The sequence below is a fragment of the Dipodomys spectabilis genome, unplaced genomic scaffold, assembly GCF_019054845.1.
Source record: "Dipodomys spectabilis isolate Male_0828 unplaced genomic scaffold, ASM1905484v1 ptg000092l, whole genome shotgun sequence".
Lineage (NCBI taxonomy): Eukaryota > Metazoa > Chordata > Mammalia > Rodentia > Heteromyidae > Dipodomys > Dipodomys spectabilis.
The window spans coordinates 8,006,840-8,017,038 of NW_024870769.1; the positions used below are offsets into that span (position 1 = coordinate 8,006,840).

The 10,199-nt window shown below is 43.9% G+C and overlaps 1 long non-coding RNA gene and 1 pseudogene across 1 annotated transcript; one reads left to right on the forward strand and one right to left on the reverse strand.

Annotated features, from left to right (window-relative positions):
- The first annotated feature begins 946 nt into the window (after positions 1-946).
- On the forward strand, positions 947-2,785 carry LOC122112187 (annotated as a pseudogene).
- Positions 2,786-2,867: 82 nt separating this feature from the next.
- LOC122112188 lies at positions 2,868-9,739 on the reverse strand. Its single transcript, XR_006148119.1, has 3 exons — positions 9,730-9,739; positions 6,838-6,844; positions 2,868-3,002 (listed from the first exon to the last, which is right to left on the reverse strand). It is a non-coding gene; the product is annotated as an uncharacterized LOC122112188 (long non-coding RNA).
- Between the last annotated feature and the right edge of the window lie 460 nt (positions 9,740-10,199).

Sequence of the window (10,199 nt, forward strand, 5' to 3'; positions counted from 1 at the left end):
AGAAAACTGGAAGTGGCTCAAGTGGTAGGGTGCTAGCATTGAGCTGAAGAGCTGAGGGACAGTGCCCAGGCCCAGAGTTCAAGCCCCATGACCAACAACAGCAACAAAAAAAGCACAATGTCCACACTATAGGAAGAACAGAATTGTAATATCACTATTCAAGTCTAAAGTTCCCTGTTTACAGCAACTAAACACCCCACCCCAGTCTGTAAACATTTGATTTTCTGCTATTCATGTAAATATTCATTCACTATACTCCATAAACAGACCACAGATTCACATCTTTGTGGTGTCCTGCATCCCAGGAGGTGTTTCCATTTGGATGGCATATTAACTGGCATGACATTGATCCACTCTGTCTTTGAGAGGTGAAATATGCAGTTCAGAAGAAGCATTCTGCATGGTCTCCAGACCCCTGGGGTTTGTTGTGGCAGGCAATACCCTCTCCAGGTCAGCACTGAGTAGAGGGCACCTGGAACACTGAGGGAGGGCCGGTCAGTACACCCAATGCCAGTGTCATTTTGGCATCAGGATAGGTGTGTGTATTAATGATTCTCAGTGTCCTAAACTTGAACTTTGAAAAACAAATCAGAGCAGACTAGAGAGGGAAATCATCTCAAAGAACAATACCTGGCTGTTGGGTGAGATCTGTTGGAAAGTGCCAGGCCACCTAGGTGGGACCTGGAGGACCCTGCGAAGTGAGCATGGTGGGGAGTTGGGGGGTGGGGGCTGCGAGATCAGGGGGACCTGGCACTAGACTGAGGGAGGAAGTGCAACCACCATGAATGACAAATACTAGAATGCTGAATTTGGGGAATCTGAGCGGCTTGTGCTGTTTAAACAGCTTTGTGGAAATTCTCAGCGAAGGGAATGAACTTCATCAAGTTGGCAAAAGACTGAGGATTTCTATAAGAAGTGGTGGAGAGCAGACCGTGAGCTGGGGAATTACAAAGATCTTTTGATGAAAGCAGAATCTGAGCATAGTGCTCTTGATGTTAAGCTGAAGCATGCATGTAATCAAGTGAAACTAGAGATCAGTGGAGACAATGAGCTGAGGCTGACTGTGAGAAGCTGGAAAGACAAATTCAGCTGGTTTTGGAGATGCTCATGTGTGACACATCTGGCAGCATTCAACTAAGTGAGGAGCACAAATGAGCTCTGGCTTTTCCCAATAAGGGCCAACCATCCAGTGGCAATGCTGGCAAGAAAAGACTATCAACTACTGAGGAATCCGGTTCCATTTTCATCAGATATCAGCTTTGACAAGACTGATGAATCACTGGACCGGGATTCTTCCATGGTGAGGAATTTTAAATTGAGGAAAAAGAGAAAAGAGTTACTCTAGTAGCTCACAGTTTGTTGAAAGAAAACTTGTTCCATTGGCTCCACAGTAGACCAGGGGAATGAATCCATAGTTGCAAAAACTACAGTGACTGTTTCCAATGATGGTGAGCCCATTGAAGCTGTGTCTATTATTGAGACAGTGCCGTACTGGACCAGGAGGCGAAGGTAAATAGGTACTTTACAAACTTGGAACAGTGACTCCACCCTTAGCAGCAGGCCACTGGAGTCAAGAACTGAGACAGACCATTTGGGCATGCCACAAACAAATGGAGGAATGCGCCTCCATGACTTTGTCTCTGAGACGGTTATTAACCCTGAATCTTGTGTTCCAGGTGGAAAGCGGATAAAATTTGGCCAACTGTCTCTGAAGTGTCAAGATTGTCCAGTGGTCTCTCATCCAGAATGTGGGGACCGCTGGCCTCTTCCCTGCATCCGTCCCCTTACAGGAACACCTGTCAAGATTGGAGAGGGAATGTTGGCTGATTTTTGTGTCCGGCATCTCCAGCGATCCCTTCCATTATTGCCCACTGTGTAAATGAGAGTGAACAGAGAGGGCTGACTGAGACAGGATTGTATAGGCTCTCAGGGTATGATTGGACAGTGAAAAAGCTGAAAGAGAAATTGAAAACAGTATCTCTCCTCAGCAAAGTGGATGATTTCCATGCCTTCTGTAGCCTTCTAAAAGACTTCCTTCAAAGCCTCAAAGAACCCCTTCTGATCTTTCAGCTAAACAAAGCCTTTTTGGAAGCAGCAGAAATCCCAGATGAAGATTACAGCTAGCTGCCAGGTACCAGGTTGTCAGTGAACTGCCCCAGGCCAATAGGGACACATTAGTCTTCCCATGATTCACTTGCAGAGAGTGGCTCAGAGTCCAAACACTAAAATGGATGTTGCCAATCTGGCTAAAGTCTTTGGCCCTATGATAGTTGCCCATGCTGTGCCCATTCCAGACCCAGTGACAGTATTATAGGAGGTCAAGCATCACCCCAAGGTGGTAGAGGGTCTGCCTTCATTTCCCTTGGAATATGGAGTCAGTTCATGATGGTGGAGCAAGAGAATATTGAGCCCCTGCATGTCATTGAAAATACAAATGCCTTTTCAACACCACAGGCACCAGATATCAAAGTGAGCTTCATGGGGCCTGTGACCACGCCTGAGTACCAGTTTCTCAGGACTCCTTCAGGTTCCTGGTCACAGAGAGTCTGCTCCACCCTCAGCAAGAACACTCCCAGATTTGGGAGCAAAAGCAAGTCTGCCACCAGCCTAGGATGACAATGCAACCTTTTTGCTCCTCCAGTCCTCAAGTGAAGTCATCTTGCCAGCATTTACTGACTGCAAAAAAGGGCACATGTGTACTCTCTGCTCTGCAGGATCCTGTACTCATTACTACTTTTAGCATTCCCTAGGCTTTTAATCAAATTTAATTGTGCATGAGGGTTTTATTAAATATATATATATATATATATATATATATATATATATATATATATATATATATCCCTCTCTTTCTTCTCTAGTAACATAATATCAGCATCTTGTGCTGGTTGTTGTTAGAGACTTTCAGATGAGAGATCTTTTCCACAGGGGTAGATAGAAGGGATAATATGGAATTCATTGTGATTCTTTTTGGGACAAAGACATCATTCTGACTTAAAACCCTTTGACGGGGTTGGGAAGGTGGCTCAGTGGTAGAGCGCTTGCCTTGAATGCATGAGGCCCTGGGTTCGATTCCTCAGCACCTCATAAGCAAAAAGAAAAAAGCCGGAAGTGGCACTGTGGCTCAAGTGGTAGAGCACTAGTCTTGAGCTGAAGAGCTGAGGGACAGCACCCAGGCCCAGAGTTCAGGCCCCACGACTGGACCCAAAAACAAAACAAAACAAAACAAAAAACCCTTTGACTTCTTTGAAACCCTACATCTTTGGTAAGAACAACTTATGTCAGGGCAGGAAGTGAGAGGGCTGGGTAAAGAAAGGATTGGGTAGGGGATGCAGGATGGCTGCCTCTCAACACTGAAGTCCCTTTTCTGTCGAATTGAGCTATAGCATGGAGCCTGAAGAAAAATGGGATAGGTTGAGAACAGAGCTAGTGGTGGAAGAATGTTTAGCTTTAATATGGGCTGATTAGATCTTAGTATAAAATGGCACAACCTTACAATACTATGACTTGTATTTATCTCTAATGGTCTACTGGCTGGACTTTGGACTTGGTTGGGGTCAGCACTTATTTGTTCTTCTAAAGTTGAATTATTCTGATGGTTGACTCTCTTACCCCTCGCCTAACATGGTCCTGTTTCCAAAGGTCAGTTTGCTATCTGTCTGACCTAACAAGATTCGCTTGTAAAGGAAGAGTGTCAATATTTTGTGTGGCAATAAAAGCCACAGTCATTTTTTGCTTTTGCATGTGGGATGCTGAATTTTCCCATCAAACAGTCACATCTAGGTAAACATGAGTTTTTTCTTCTGTCAGATTATTCCCAATATCTGTAAAAATGGTTTTCTTCTGTAGACTGTTTCTTACTCATATTGACCTTTGTCTATAAGACTCATATTTGGGGGGAGTTCTCAAGATGGCGACGGGGCAGTAGGGAAACGCCACAGCTCTCTCCAACCAAAAAGAGAGTTCGAGTTCCAACCTTTAATCTCCCCAAGAGACCGACAACAACAAAAAGACGAACACTCAGAGAAAAACCAGAGGTGGAAAATAACAAAAAAAGAAAGAGAGGAAAAGAAGAATTTCAGAACAGAGAAGAGCGAAGACCCCTCCCCCAACCTTTACTGGCCGCGCGGCAGTGCGCCAAGCCGCCGGCCAGCCGGCCCGGCGGGGGCTGCCGGAGCCACAGAGACACAGGGGGCTGCTTGCAGATCACCAGGTACCGGATTGCAGAACAGCGGATCGCCAGGAACAGAGAAACCTACCAGCCGGGAGTCTCCAGGAGGATCCCACCCCACCCATCACTCTCCACCGGAGCGGAGAGGCTCCATCCCGCCAAAGCCGCCCGGCACCAGCAGCGCCACAAAGGGACCTGTCCGCAGACCACCCGCCCAATCGCGATGGCAACGACCCGGAGGGGGGCCGCCCAACCCAGCCCGCAACCACCCCAACTGAACTCGGACTGCAACAACAACTGACGGACTGCAACAACAACTGACGACCTACAGGGTGAGTACCCATCAGGGGACAGGGAATCCATCAAGGGAGACCAGAGCTGGAGGGAATCCCCAGACCCTGACCTAGACTCCCTACCCCAACACCCGGACCACAGGACCCACTAAAACTGGGAACTGTTCGAGAGCCCCACCAGCCGGTGGAGCACACTCTGCTGGCCAGGCCAGAGCAAGAGCGCCCCGGGAAGGGAGCTTAAATGCTCAAGCCAGGAACAGTGCCCCTGGGTCAAGACTACCAACAGTAGAAGAAATTTGAACTGTGTCCTCCAGGCTGCATAACCAAGGTGGTATACACATTAGCACAGGCCTAACGAGCGCGCTCCAGGCTGGGGCCGGAACCAGGCCAGGGGACCGGCGCCTGAACAAAGCAAAAAGGGTCAGAAGTGGGGCTGTGGCTCAAATGGTAGGGTGCCAGCCCTGAGCTGAAGAGCTGAGGGACAGCACCCAAACCTAGAGTTCAAGCCCACAACCAGCCCAAAACAAACAAACAAAAACACATCAGGAGCCCATAGCAGACTCCAGTATTTGGGAGAGTGCATCCAGAGCATCTGATCTTCCCAAGAGCACCCGCAGGAGCAAACACAAGCAGTCTAGGCTGCTCAACCCTTCCAAAGGCGGGAATTGCTACAGCAGAGAGCTGAGAATCCTAAGTGAATAGCAGCTGGAAATAGGCTCCCAACAGAATCCAGATCAGACACAGACTCTCTCTACCAATAGAGAATCAGCAACCAAGCAAAGACAGACACACCAAAACAAGATTGAAGAGCAGTCTCCTGAACCCCCATGCGAAAATCACAGAGAAAAATCACAAGGTTTACCACTACCCAGGACAGCAAGCTCACCTCAAAAGCCAGCAGCCACGCAGGGGAGAGCCCCAGTGGGAGCAAAGCAGGAATGGAAGACAAAAACTACATCCAAGGGTTGCTGGAGGCAATGACTCAAGAAATAAAGCGAGAAATGGATCAGAAATTGAAAGAGCACAAGGATGAACTATCAAAAGATATACAGGATATCAAACAAAAATTGGATGCAAAAATAGAAGCTGCACAAACCTCAGTAAGAAGTGAGATAAACGCCAAATTAGAGGTAATGCATACTGATATCACCTCATTGAGAGGTGAGATCAGTACTCTGAGAACCAACATTGAATCCATAAAGGGATCCATTTCCACCATGCAAACCACAATAGAAGCCACGGTCAACAGAGTGAATGAAATGGAAGGTAGAGTGTCAGATACAGAAGACAGAATACACCAACTGGACCAAAAAGTGACAGATATGGAAAAATCACTCAAATTAAACCAAAGGGAAGTTCAAGAGCAAGCAGATAATGCTAAAAAATTTAACCTTCGCATAATCGGAGTGGACGAAGGTGAGGAATTCCAGAGCAAGGGAATGCAACACCTATTTAACAAGATAGTCAATGAAAATTTTCCCCACCTCAAAAACGACCATCTTAACTACATCACAAAAGCTTATCGAACACCCAACAAGCAAGATCCCAGGAGAAACACTTCTAGGCACATAATAGTAACAATGATGGATCTGAATAATAAGGAAACAATCCTGCATGCAGCAAAAATGAAGAAGGAGCTATACTACAACGGGAAAAAAATTAGAATCACTGCAGATCTCTCCACACAAACAATGAATGCAAGAAAAGCCTGGGAAAGCACCATACGAGCCCTGAGAGCCAATAACTGCCAACCCAGACTGATATACCCGGCAAAGCTAGCATTCACATTCGATGGAGAACTGAAAACTTTTAATAGCAAAGAAAAACTAAATGAATACATAAACATTAAGCCAGCATTACAAAGAATTCTAAGAGGGGGGACACAACCTGAAGAAAGCAACCAGGAACTGGGACCTGCCCCAAACAGGCATTACTCAAAGTCTAACTGAGCAAGCACAGGAGGAAAGGAAAGAAGAAAAACTTAGGAAAACGGAATGGCAGGGACAACAATGCATCTCTCTATACTTTCTCTTAATATAAATGGGCTGAATTCGCCAATTAAAAGAAAACGAACTGAGGACTGGATCAGAAAACAAGACCCATCCATCTGTTGCCTTCAGGAGACCCACCTCTCAGCCAAACATACAAACAAACTCAGAGTGAAGGGGTGGAAAAGGATCTACCAATCAAATTCCCCCAATAAGAAAGCAGGTGTAGCTATCCTGATATCTGACAAAATAAACTTTTCATTAAAATCAGTACAGAAAGACAAGGACGGACATTACATATTAATAAAGGGAACAATCCAAGAGGAGGATATAACCATCATCAACTTATATGCCCCAAATATCGGTGCACCCAGATATGTTAAACAAATGCTCTCAAACTTACAGAATAAAATAGATCCCAATACGATAATACTAGGAGACTTTAACACACCACTCTCACCAAAGGACAGGTCTACCAACCAGAGGATTGGCAAAGAAGCTACCGAATTAAGTGAGGCCATACTTCAAGCGGAATTAACTGACATCTACCGAGTATTTCACCCTAAAACAACACAGTACACATTCTTCTCAGCAGCTCATGGAACTTTCTCCAAAATAGACCATATCATAGTTCATTCAAGGAACTTAAGCAAATACAAAGGGATCGACATAATCCCCTGTATCCTATCTGACCACAGTGGAATCAAGCTAGCTCTCAATAACAAAGCATACCGCAGAAATTTCTCTAATACATGGAAATTGAACAGCACACTCCTTAACAAGGCCTGGGTAACAGAAGAGATCAGAGAAGAAATAAAGCATTTCCTAGAACTCAATGAAAATGAAAACACCTCACAAAGAAACTTGTGGGACACAGCAAAAGCAGTCCTGAGGGGCAAATTTATTGCCCTCAGTGCCCACATCAAGAGAATGGAGACAGACCAAGTAAATAATCTCATGTTGCAACTAAAACAGCTAGAAAAACAAGAAAAAATGGGACCTAAAGCTACTAGACGAAGCCAGATAACCAAATTGAGAGCAGAGATTAACCAATTAGAAAATCAGAAAACCATAACCAAAATAAACCAAACAAAAAGCTGGTTCTTTGAAAAAATAAACAAAATTGATGGCCCGTTGGCAAGATTAATTAAAAAAAGAAGAGAGGAAACCCATATTAATAGGATTAGGGATGCCACGGGAAACATCACAACACGTACCCAAGATATCCAAACAATTCTAACAGACTACTTTCAAAAGCTATACTCTCTAAAGGAAGAAAATCTGGCGGAAATGGATGCATTTTTAGAGAAATACAAGTTACCCAAACTGAGCAAAGAAGAAGTTAACCAATTAAATAAGCCAATATCCTATAATGAGATACAGGAAGCTATCAAAAGTCTTCCAACAAAAAAAAGCCCAGGACCAGATGGATTCACAGCAGAATTCTATAAGACCTTTAAAGAAGAACTAATACCCATACTCCTCAAGCTCTTCAGAGAAACAGAGAAGGAGGGAGCTATCCCAAACTCATTCTACGAAGCCAATATCACACTCATCCCCAAACCAGGCAAAGACCCAACCAAAAAGGAGAATTACAGGCCAATCTCCTTGATGAACACAGATGCAAAGATCCTTAACAAGATTCTAGCTAACAGAATCCAGAAACACATAAAAAAAATAATACACTATGATCAGGTAGGCTTCATCCCAGAGACACAGGGATGGTTTAACATACGTAAGTCAATAAATGTAATCCAGCATATCAACAGAGCCAAGGTCAAGAATCACATGATTATCGCCACAGATGCAGAAAAGGCCTTTGATAAAATTCAACATTCATTCATGCTAAAAGCTCTGGAGAAAATAGGAATAGAAGGAACATTTCTAAAAACAATAAAAGCCATTTATGACAGACCAATAGCCAATATTATACTTAATGGGGAAAAGCTACAACCAATCCTCCTAAAAACAGGAACAAGGCAAGGATGTCCACTGTCTCCACTCCTCTTCAACATAGTCCTAGAACCCTTAGCCAGGGCAATAAGGCAAGAAAAAGACATTAAAGGGATCCGCATAGGGAAAGAAGAAGTGAAACTATCCCTTTTTGCAGACGACATGATACTATACCTCCACGATCCCAAAAACTCCATCCCCAAACTTTTAGAAATCATAAGTCACTTCGGCAAAATAGCAGGATACAAAATAAACCCACAAAAATCAGTTGCCTTCCTATACACTGATAACGCACAGGAAGAGAGGGAAATAAAGGGAGCAACCCCATTCACAATAACCTCCCAAAAAATAAAATATTTAGGAATTAACCTAACCAAAGATGTAAAAGAACTATTTAATGAGAACTATAAAAAGTTAAAGAAAGAAATTGCAGAAGACACTAGGAAATGGAAAGACCTCCCATGCTCCTGGATAGGCCGACTTAATATAGTAAAGATGGTGATACTTCCAAAATTAATATACAAATTCAATGCAATTCCTATTAAAATCCCAATGACGTACATCACTGAAATACAGAAAACAGTCCCAAAATTTATATGGAACAACAAAAGACCTAGAATAGCCAAAACAATTCTAGGGGATAAAGACAATATGGGAGGGCTATCCATGCCGAACTTCAAACTCTACTACAGAGCTATAATCACAAAGACAGCATGGTACTGGCACAAAAACAGACCCGAAGACCAATGGAACAGAATAGAAGATCCAGATATAAATCCACAGGCCTACAGCCAGCTGATATTCGACAAAGGAGCCAAAGACATACAATGGAAGAAACACAGCCTCTTCAACCGCTGGTGCTGGGAAAACTGGGCAGCCACATGCAGAAAACTAAAAGTGGACCCCAGCCTATCACCATGCACCAACATCAACTCAAAATGGATTAAAGACCTTAACATTAAACCTGAATCTCTGAAACTACTGCAGGACAGAGTAGGAGAGACACTTGAACTAATAGGCACAGGAAGGAACTTCCTGAACAGAGTCCCAGGGTCACAACAAGTTGGAGAGAGACTCGACAAATGGGACTACCTTAAAATAAAAAGCTTCTGCACAGCTAAATCTATCGCAACTAAGCTAGAAAGACAACCAACTAATTGGGAAAAAATATTTACCAGCAATATATCAGACAAGGGGTTAACATCCTGTATATACAGGGAACTCAAGAAACTAATCCCTCCCAAACCTAACAAACCAATTACTAAATGGGCAAGGGAACTAAAGAGGGACTTCTCAAATGAAGAAATAAAAATGGCAAAGAAACACATGAGGAAATGTTCATCATCCCTGGTGGTGAAGGAAATGCAAATAAAGACAACCCTGAGATACCACCTTACCCCAGTCAGAATGTCCCACATCCACAAATCAGCCAACGACAAATGCTGGAGGGGATGTGGAGAAAGAGGAACCCTATTACACTGCTGGTGGGAATGTACACTTATACAACCACTTTGGAAAGCAGTCTGGAGGGTCCTTAGAAAGCTAAAGATTGACCTCCCTTACGACCCAGTCATACCACTTCTAGGCATCTACCCTGAACAACAGGAACCAATATACAAGGACACGTGCACCTCCATGTTTATTGCAGCACTGTTCGCAATAGCTAGGATATGGAAACAACCTAGGTGCCCCACCACAGATGAATGGATCCAAAAATTGTGGTATCTATACACAATGGAATATTATGCAGCCATTAGAAATGACAAAATAATGGCATTTGCAGGGAAATGGATG